The sequence below is a fragment of the Camellia sinensis genome, chromosome 1 (assembly GCF_055761805.1).
Source record: "Camellia sinensis isolate YWXY chromosome 1, ASM5576180v1, whole genome shotgun sequence".
NCBI classification, from domain to species: Eukaryota; Viridiplantae; Streptophyta; class Magnoliopsida; order Ericales; family Theaceae; genus Camellia; species Camellia sinensis.
Window position 1 is genome coordinate 171343674 of NC_138961.1, and position 7845 is coordinate 171351518.

At 35.8% G+C, this 7845-nt stretch overlaps 1 long non-coding RNA gene across 1 annotated transcript; it reads left to right on the plus strand.

The window, feature by feature from the left end:
• The first annotated feature begins 1406 nt into the window (after positions 1–1406).
• LOC145790286 (uncharacterized) lies at positions 1407–4697 on the plus strand. The gene is made up of 4 exons (XR_014328974.1): positions 1407–1644; positions 2992–3142; positions 3259–4576; positions 4649–4697. It is a non-coding gene; the product is annotated as an uncharacterized LOC145790286 (long non-coding RNA).
• The last annotated feature ends 3148 nt before the right edge of the window (positions 4698–7845 follow it).

The following is a 7845-nucleotide window of genomic DNA, read 5'->3' on the forward strand; positions in this document are numbered from 1 at the left end:
ACAGTTAATCTTTCATAATATAAGTCAAGTTATAATTTTATTTTTCTGGCTATTTATCGGCAATGAGATTAATGAAAATTAAAAGTGAGAAATAAAATGAAATTTTAGTGAAAGTGTAAGAATTTAAGTGAAATTTTAATGAAATTACACAAATGTTAATGAGGCCCAAAAAAAAAAAAAAATGTTAAGTTGAGCTCAAATGACAAATTTCATTACCCTTATTAACAGTTGATTAACGGAATGGTAATATTATAACTTGACTTGAAGTGTAAAAGATTAACTATTATAATTGAAAATGAAAAGACTAAAAATAAAATTACGATAAAAATGCAAGAATGCTAAATGTAATTAACCCCTATATGAGGACCAGTGTGTTTCTTCTCGACGAATTAGGTTGTATTGTTCTGTATTGATAATACTTCTTGTTATTTATTTATTTTTTTCAAAATTGATAAGAAATAATTTGTAAATATTATAAAAATTATACTAGATTAGACATACAAGTTGCAACTATATAGGAAATTTTGAATTGGTAGGAAATAATTTGTAAATATTATGAAGATCATATTAATTAGACATTTAATTATATACCAAAAAAAATCCAATAACACAATCCCAGCATCCATGCTTCAGTTTGTTTAAGCATTGAAGTCTGAACGAACCAAGTCATCAAGTTTTCTTTTGTAACTCTAAAATAAATAAATAAATAAAATGATAAAATATATTGTGGATCCTTTAGCTTGAGTGAAATTTTACTTTGATACTCGAGATTCACTACAAGAAATTACACAATTGCCGACCACTTTTGCCGACCAAAAAACTTTTGGTCGCAAAAAAATGACATTTGGCGACCAAATATTAATTAGTCGCGAATGATCATTATTTTCGGCGACCAAATATTATTGGTCGCAGAAGGTTATATTTTGGCGACCAAAAAATGAGTTAGTCGCAGAAAGTGGTATGCTTTTGCCGACCAACTACAAATTTGGTCGCGGAAGGTCACATATTTTTTGGCGACCAAAAATTTGGTTGCCAAAAACTTATTTTCAGCAACCAAAAAAAATTAGTCGCCAAATTAGTACTTTTAGCGACTAATATTTTAGTCGCCGTTGATTGAGATTTGGCAACTAAAAAAAATTGTCGGCGAAGGGTACTTTTTCTGCGACTAATTTGATATTTTGGTTGCCAAAAATTTATGAGGAAAATTTGAAACGTGGGGTGAGAAATCAGAAACACATTTTCATTTTCTCCTCTCTCATCTGTTTCTCTCAAACAAACAAACAAATATATCAAAATATGCCCACAATGTATCCCTGTTTCTCTCACTCTCACTCTCTCCATCTGTTTCTGTTTCTCTCTATTATTCACACAAGCACAAACCCTAGACCACCATTCAAAACCACCACCACCAAAAATGTCTCACGTCGTGGTGGCGTCGACCTATTTCCCCACCGTGAGGTTGGCGGCGAACTCACCAAGGCAGAGAGCAAACACGAAGAAGGTGACTAACACGAAACGAAACAGGAGCAGCGTTGGAGCAGCAGTGGGGTTCGGTGGAGAGATGAAGGAAGTTCGGTAGCAGTGCGTGTAGCCGCCTACACTCTACCATTGCTAATCCTCTCGATTTCAGACCTCTTTCATCAGGTAAACACGCTCTCTCTTTCTCTCTCTCTCTCTCTCTCGCTCTCGTTCCCCCAATTTCAAACCCTAACTATAATTTTTAACTTTTCAGATCTTTACCTCTCAAGAGTTTCCTCACCTTGAATTTGCTAAACCTGTAGTTTTTGCCTCCTGTAATTAATTTGATTGACATGGATTGAAGAAAACCCCTTTTTCTTATACAATTGAAATATGAAAGCCCCAAAAAATATATTTATAAATAAATAAATATATCAGATTACACAACCCTAGCTCTTTGGGTTTTAACATTACAGTATGGGTTTGTCCGTTGTGAATGCGTTATCTGAGATGTTTACTTTCATTTCTTATACCTTTATTGGCCATTGCATTTAAGTTGATTCAGATGTATGTATCTATCAGTTTCGTTTATTCTTTTAAATGTTGGAGGAGAGCATTTGAGTTCCTCTTGGCAGTGAAATATGATTTAGGCTTTAATGTTCCAATTTTGATGTCACTTACCTGTCCTTTCTAGTGCAGATAGTACACCTGTGGAAAAACTTTATAGGGTTTTAACATTACAGTATGGGTTTTTGATTAACACTGAAATGAACCTTTGTACTTATATTCTGTGCTACATGCCTACATTTAGAATATTGATGGAAGGGATTACTAATGCTGATTGCATTTTCACACTATGATATTATTTAAATATATAGGTGTCTAATGGCCTGTTTGATATCCTTTTCATCATTTTTATTTTCATTCAGTTCTCATTTTCTCAATTTCCAGCAATGACTATGAATAATGAGCAATTTGCCCACCAAGTGGGTGGCAGGGGCAGCTAGCAAGTGAACCTGGCTAGGCACTTGATGAAAAAATTATTGGACTTCCTATTCCTTCTTGTTGGATCGTACTAGGATTCCCAATTTTGACAACTGTGTTTTAGGATAGCACAAGAAGCTCCAAATGTTTTTGCTTTAACTCTCTTCATCAGAGTTCAACTACTTTGCCTTGATTTGGCCGTTAAACATGCTGCTTATGTCCCTTTGCTGTCAAACTGTATTAGGCACTCTACATTTTACCTGCTAATGAACATTCCACAACTTCTTTTCTTCTTCTTCTTCTTTTTGTTTTTTATTTATTATTATTATTATTATTATTATTATTATTATTATTATTATTATTATTATTATTATTATTATTATTATTATTATTATTATTATTATTTATTTTTAAAAACTAAAATTTTTATAATTAAACTTTCCCAACTTATTATGTCTTAGTTATATCAGGGATTTCAAGTTTGTTGGCATCAACGGTTTCTATTTATCAGGACCGAGTCATTTATTTTTGTCATGTCTTGGTTCACAGGCATTAGAAGTTATTGTTTGGCGTGATGGGAAGGAATACCAACAAAAATATTCCCGTGGAAAGCCTGTAACAACTTTAATATGTCATGAGCTTCCAGATGAATCAAAAGATCGTCAAGGGACACACATTAAGTTTTGACCTGACAAAGAAGGTTAGTCATGACTTCCTAAATCCTTTATGCTTCTCATTATCTGATCATTCAATTCCTTAGTGATAGTTGCTTTTAATGATTCCATATTCTTTTTCTGACTATGAACCTTTATGCAGTATTCACTACTGCAATTCAGTTTGATTACCCCACCATTGCTGGACGAATTAGGGAGCTTGCATTGTTAAACCCTGAGGTGGAGTCATTACAACCTGCTTGCAGTTCCATTGCATCTTTGAAACTTTTAAATATTGATTTTAGCATGTCTCTTGAATTCTTCATTTTTTCTTTTTGAATTTGGTGTTTTTTTATTTATTTATTTTAATACTTTGAACAAGGTGGAATTTTCCTCGACATTTACCAACCTTAAGTTGAATCTGCTTTCTATTTTTGCAGCTCCTCGAATGTGGAGATGTGGTCCATCTCAATCTGATGAGTGCATATTCTGAAATATGCTGGATTATTCTTATGTTATTTAGATTAGTACTTAATGGTAGTTTAGTCTTGGCATATGCAATTAAGATTTTAGAGTTTCTTATGTGCTTATTTAACTTGTACCTTGCATTCAATAATGACATAATAATAATCTGATTACCTTTGCAATTGTTTCACATATCGTACTTAAAATTTCTTTGCGATAAAACTGTGTCCATGCAATAATGTTAGAAGATTATATAGGTAAGCCAGTGTGTAAAAAGGGCTGGCCTGCTCTACCTCGACTTGCATTGCTCATCTCCACGTACATATCTCCAACCTGTAGATGGAGCAACAGGTTGTAGAATTTGAAGCTATGATGAAATAATGTAGGTTCCACATTAGAGTTGGCATAATGAATGGCCATAGACTAAACTGGGGACCTAATTCGATGCAGTGAGCTTGGTATCACATTTGCTGATTTCAGATGTGTCCTTGACAACCTGGCAGTTGTTAGCCTCTGCTTTTGGTGCTAGGAGTGCTTGGTTGTTTCCCTCTCCTGGCTTTGTTTGAATGAATATATCTTGCACGTAGTTGCTAAATATAAATCAACTAATAAGGTCGAAAAAATGTGGATTTTATTCAATTAAGGATTTAAAACAATATTTTGTCTTTGTCAAATTGGTTTTGTTACTGAGTATTATGATTCGCGTAACCTAATCTTTGCTTTTACCTAAAATATTTTTATCCTATAAATTGTCCAAAGACCTCATGCCCTCTTATAGACCAAAGTCTACCTTGTAATACTTGGAGATTATCCAGTAATTCTCTCTTTCTTGAATGCCTTCAGGGCACAATATGCTGTGTTGAAAGAAGAGTGCCACCAATTGTGTCCCATTGTTGGAAGTGGTAGGTTTATTACTGCACCAGTAATCACTGAAGATGGTGATCCTATTCAAGATCCTATAGTGCTTCTGGAAGCAAATCCAAACAAGGGATTGGCTACAGTTTCTCAAGAAAATGGTAATGTTGATAACTTCAAGTCTGCAATTAGTAATTCATAAGATGCTAATGCCTTAAATTATGTAAATACAGCAACTCCCTGCAGCTCAACAATGGTAAAAGAAGTGGACAAGAAAATAATGTAACGGAAGGACTACATTATAACAAATTAAAAATATAGAATTCAAATTAAAAGACTAAACTAAGTGGGAACGCACTTAAACTATATAGACTTATTGTAATTTATTCTTGTTAGGTTTTTATTCTTAGCAATCCCGTTTGACAAAACTCCTTTCAATTGTACTTATTTTTGCACTTTTTAATTCAATAAGGCTATGAGTGTTTAGATGCGAATCCAACCCGAATTGTGCCTTGCAGAGAAGTTTGTGATGTTAATGCTTTCAAGATTGCCACTTCGCTGATTATGACGGGGATCGAGCTGCCCGGTCAGCTCTCGGGGGTCGAGGGGGCAGCGCCCCTTGGCGGGTCCGGGGCAGCGCCCAGGCGGGGTCGAGGGGCAACGCCCCCGAAGCAAAATGCAAAATTGCATTCAAAGTTGCATGTCCGCTCTTGCTCGCTCGAGCGAAGGCTGCGTCCGTATAAAAACCTAAAAGAGATGATTTTACGCTCAAGCGCATGTTGTTTTGCTCGAGCGAAGCCACTAATGGAAAACACGCGTTTTTGATTCGTCGCTCGAGCGAGAGAGTCTTCGCTATAGCGATCCCGGCTTTTCTTTCCTTATTTACTGTATTTCGGACTCGGTTCCGTTGATAGTTATGGTTGTCTGTATTTCATTTCCGTTCTTTAATGCTTTGGATTGGAGTTTAGAAATGTCTTGGGCGTGTTTCGAACAGGTTGGTTGAGTTTTAGTCCCATTTCTTGTTGCTTAGATTTTTGGTGGTTCGCTTGAGCGGATCCATTCGCGCTTAAGCGGAGTTTGCACACCTTCAGTAGTTTGTCCGTCTGCAAAAGCACTGCAGATGTGTTTTTCACGCTCGAGCGAATTTCCTTACGCTCGAGCTGATCGTGCTCGAGCGGGTACCCTTGCGCTCGTGCGGGTGTTCTTTGTCTGTAAAAGTACTGGAAGAGTGTAATCTACGCTCGAGCGGGTTTTCCTTTGCGCTCGAGCAGGTGTGTTTTGCAGTTGTGTCTTGACGCTCGAGCGGGTATTCTTGCGCTCGAGCGGGTTCAATTTTTGTGCTTGACGCTCGAGCGTCCTATTCTCTGCTCGAGCGGACTAGTCGTATATCAGATTGCAGCTGGGTGATTTTAAATCACTTTTCACACTTTCTTTCTCTCTTTTACTTTTCAAAACCTCCATTGGAGAGCACCTCACTCTAAAACTCCAACTTCTCTCTCGGGTTTGATCTAGTAGGAGTGAGTTTCTATCCTTGGGCCTTTGTAAAAAGTGTGGAGCTTGTTGAGGGTTATATTTTGATTCAAAAATATTGGGGTATGGAGCATTTCGAATTTCTTCATCTACCTCCTTTGAGCTCCGAATTTGAGGTGGGGATAACTACTCATTTTTATGAGCTTTAACTTAAATATTGAGCTTTTTGTAGAAATGGTTTGATTTGGGAAGTTAGGGTTTGAGATATGTTATATTGGAAAGAGGGGTTTTATTCTTTTGATTCAAACATTTGTGTTTTGGGTCTAAAAAGGAGGTTATTGATATTGTTGGTAATATTTGGACCTTTGGGTCAATGTTAAGGAAAGGGGGAAAATGCCATGCTTGGATATATTTTGGTCATTAGTGTAATTAATGACATTTATTATGGAAATATGAAATTGAGTGAAAATAATGAAATTGGCTCATTATGAGGTAGAATGGTGGAGTTGGATTCATTATTCACTCACATTTGAAAATGTTGATAAATTATCTGTTGATATAATTATTGTTTGTTTAGAAATAATTGCTTTGGGCTATCGGTGGAGGACAGTCTTGATTGTTGTAGACATTGCATGATGATTAGGCGAATTAAAACTAATCGGTTGTATGTCATTGATTATGATGAATGGAATAATATATCAAATTTGTGTATTGATTGAACATGTATATGATAGATGCTTATATACATTGTGTTGTGTGGGAGGAGATATGGGATGTACTTCACGGTTTAGGAGAAGATAGGGGATGGACTCTTAAACTGGATATTGTTTGGGAGGAGATAGGGGATGTACTCCATTAATACAGCAAATATGTGTATCTATTGAACTATTGATACAGCGAATATGTGTATCTATTGTGAAGTATGGAAGTGTTTTATGTAATATTGATACAACAAATATGTGTATCTATTATGGTGTATGGAAGTATTGTTGATATGAGATGTAGTCTCACTTAAATAGTTTGGCTAGGTTCTGAGCCACGGTTATGAATTGAGAATCGGTTAAGTAAAAGAAAGAGAAATGAAACATGGACATATTTGTCATGTAATTGAAACGAATTATAAATTGATTTATGTGAGTTAAACATTTATCAAATGCTAATGTTTTAGTTTTTGCTCATATTATGTTTAGCATATCTTTACTGGGCGTTGGCTCACCCTATATGGGACATCATTTTCAGGTACATGTGTTATGTCACCTCCAAGGACGTAGCTTGGGAGGCTTGAGGTTGTTAGACTCTTTTTGTTGTTTTTGTTGTATTACATGTATATCAAGCCAAGGGCTTATTTTGTGTAGAGTTAGTACTCTCCTTTTTGTAACCAAGTGTTGACTTGGAAAGTTGTAAGCCCGTGGGGCATTTACTTTTGATATCAACGTGTAATATTTTGTAATGAATACTCTGATGAATGAAATTATGCTTTACTCTCTTATGTCTAAGCTTGTCAAGATTGTATGATTTATGGTTTTATTTTGAGGACGTTACAACTTGATATCAGAGCGTATTGGGTTCGAATACTTTGGGTACGCGGGAAGTGGTTAGTACCACAATGGGTTCGTCTCGCTTGATAGAGACTTAGATGTAGTGTTATATGCTTATGTGATAAGATGTTTATGTGACTATTTGGGTATGGGATTTAGTTTCTAGGATGTTGATTGGATCCTTGGGTTTCTGTGAGTCTTGTTGGAAAATCACTTGATCAATGCTGTTTCTAACCGGAACTCTAATAACTCCTCGGGACTATCATTATCCAGAAATGAAATTCGTAGGTGCTTATGTGATTATGTGCTTACGTGAAATGAATTACAGTTATCCAATGTCTTAGGACGCGAGTGTTATAGCTTCGGTACATTTTTGAATGTGCTAATGTCTTCGTTACCTTTATTAGGATGTCAGGACGAGG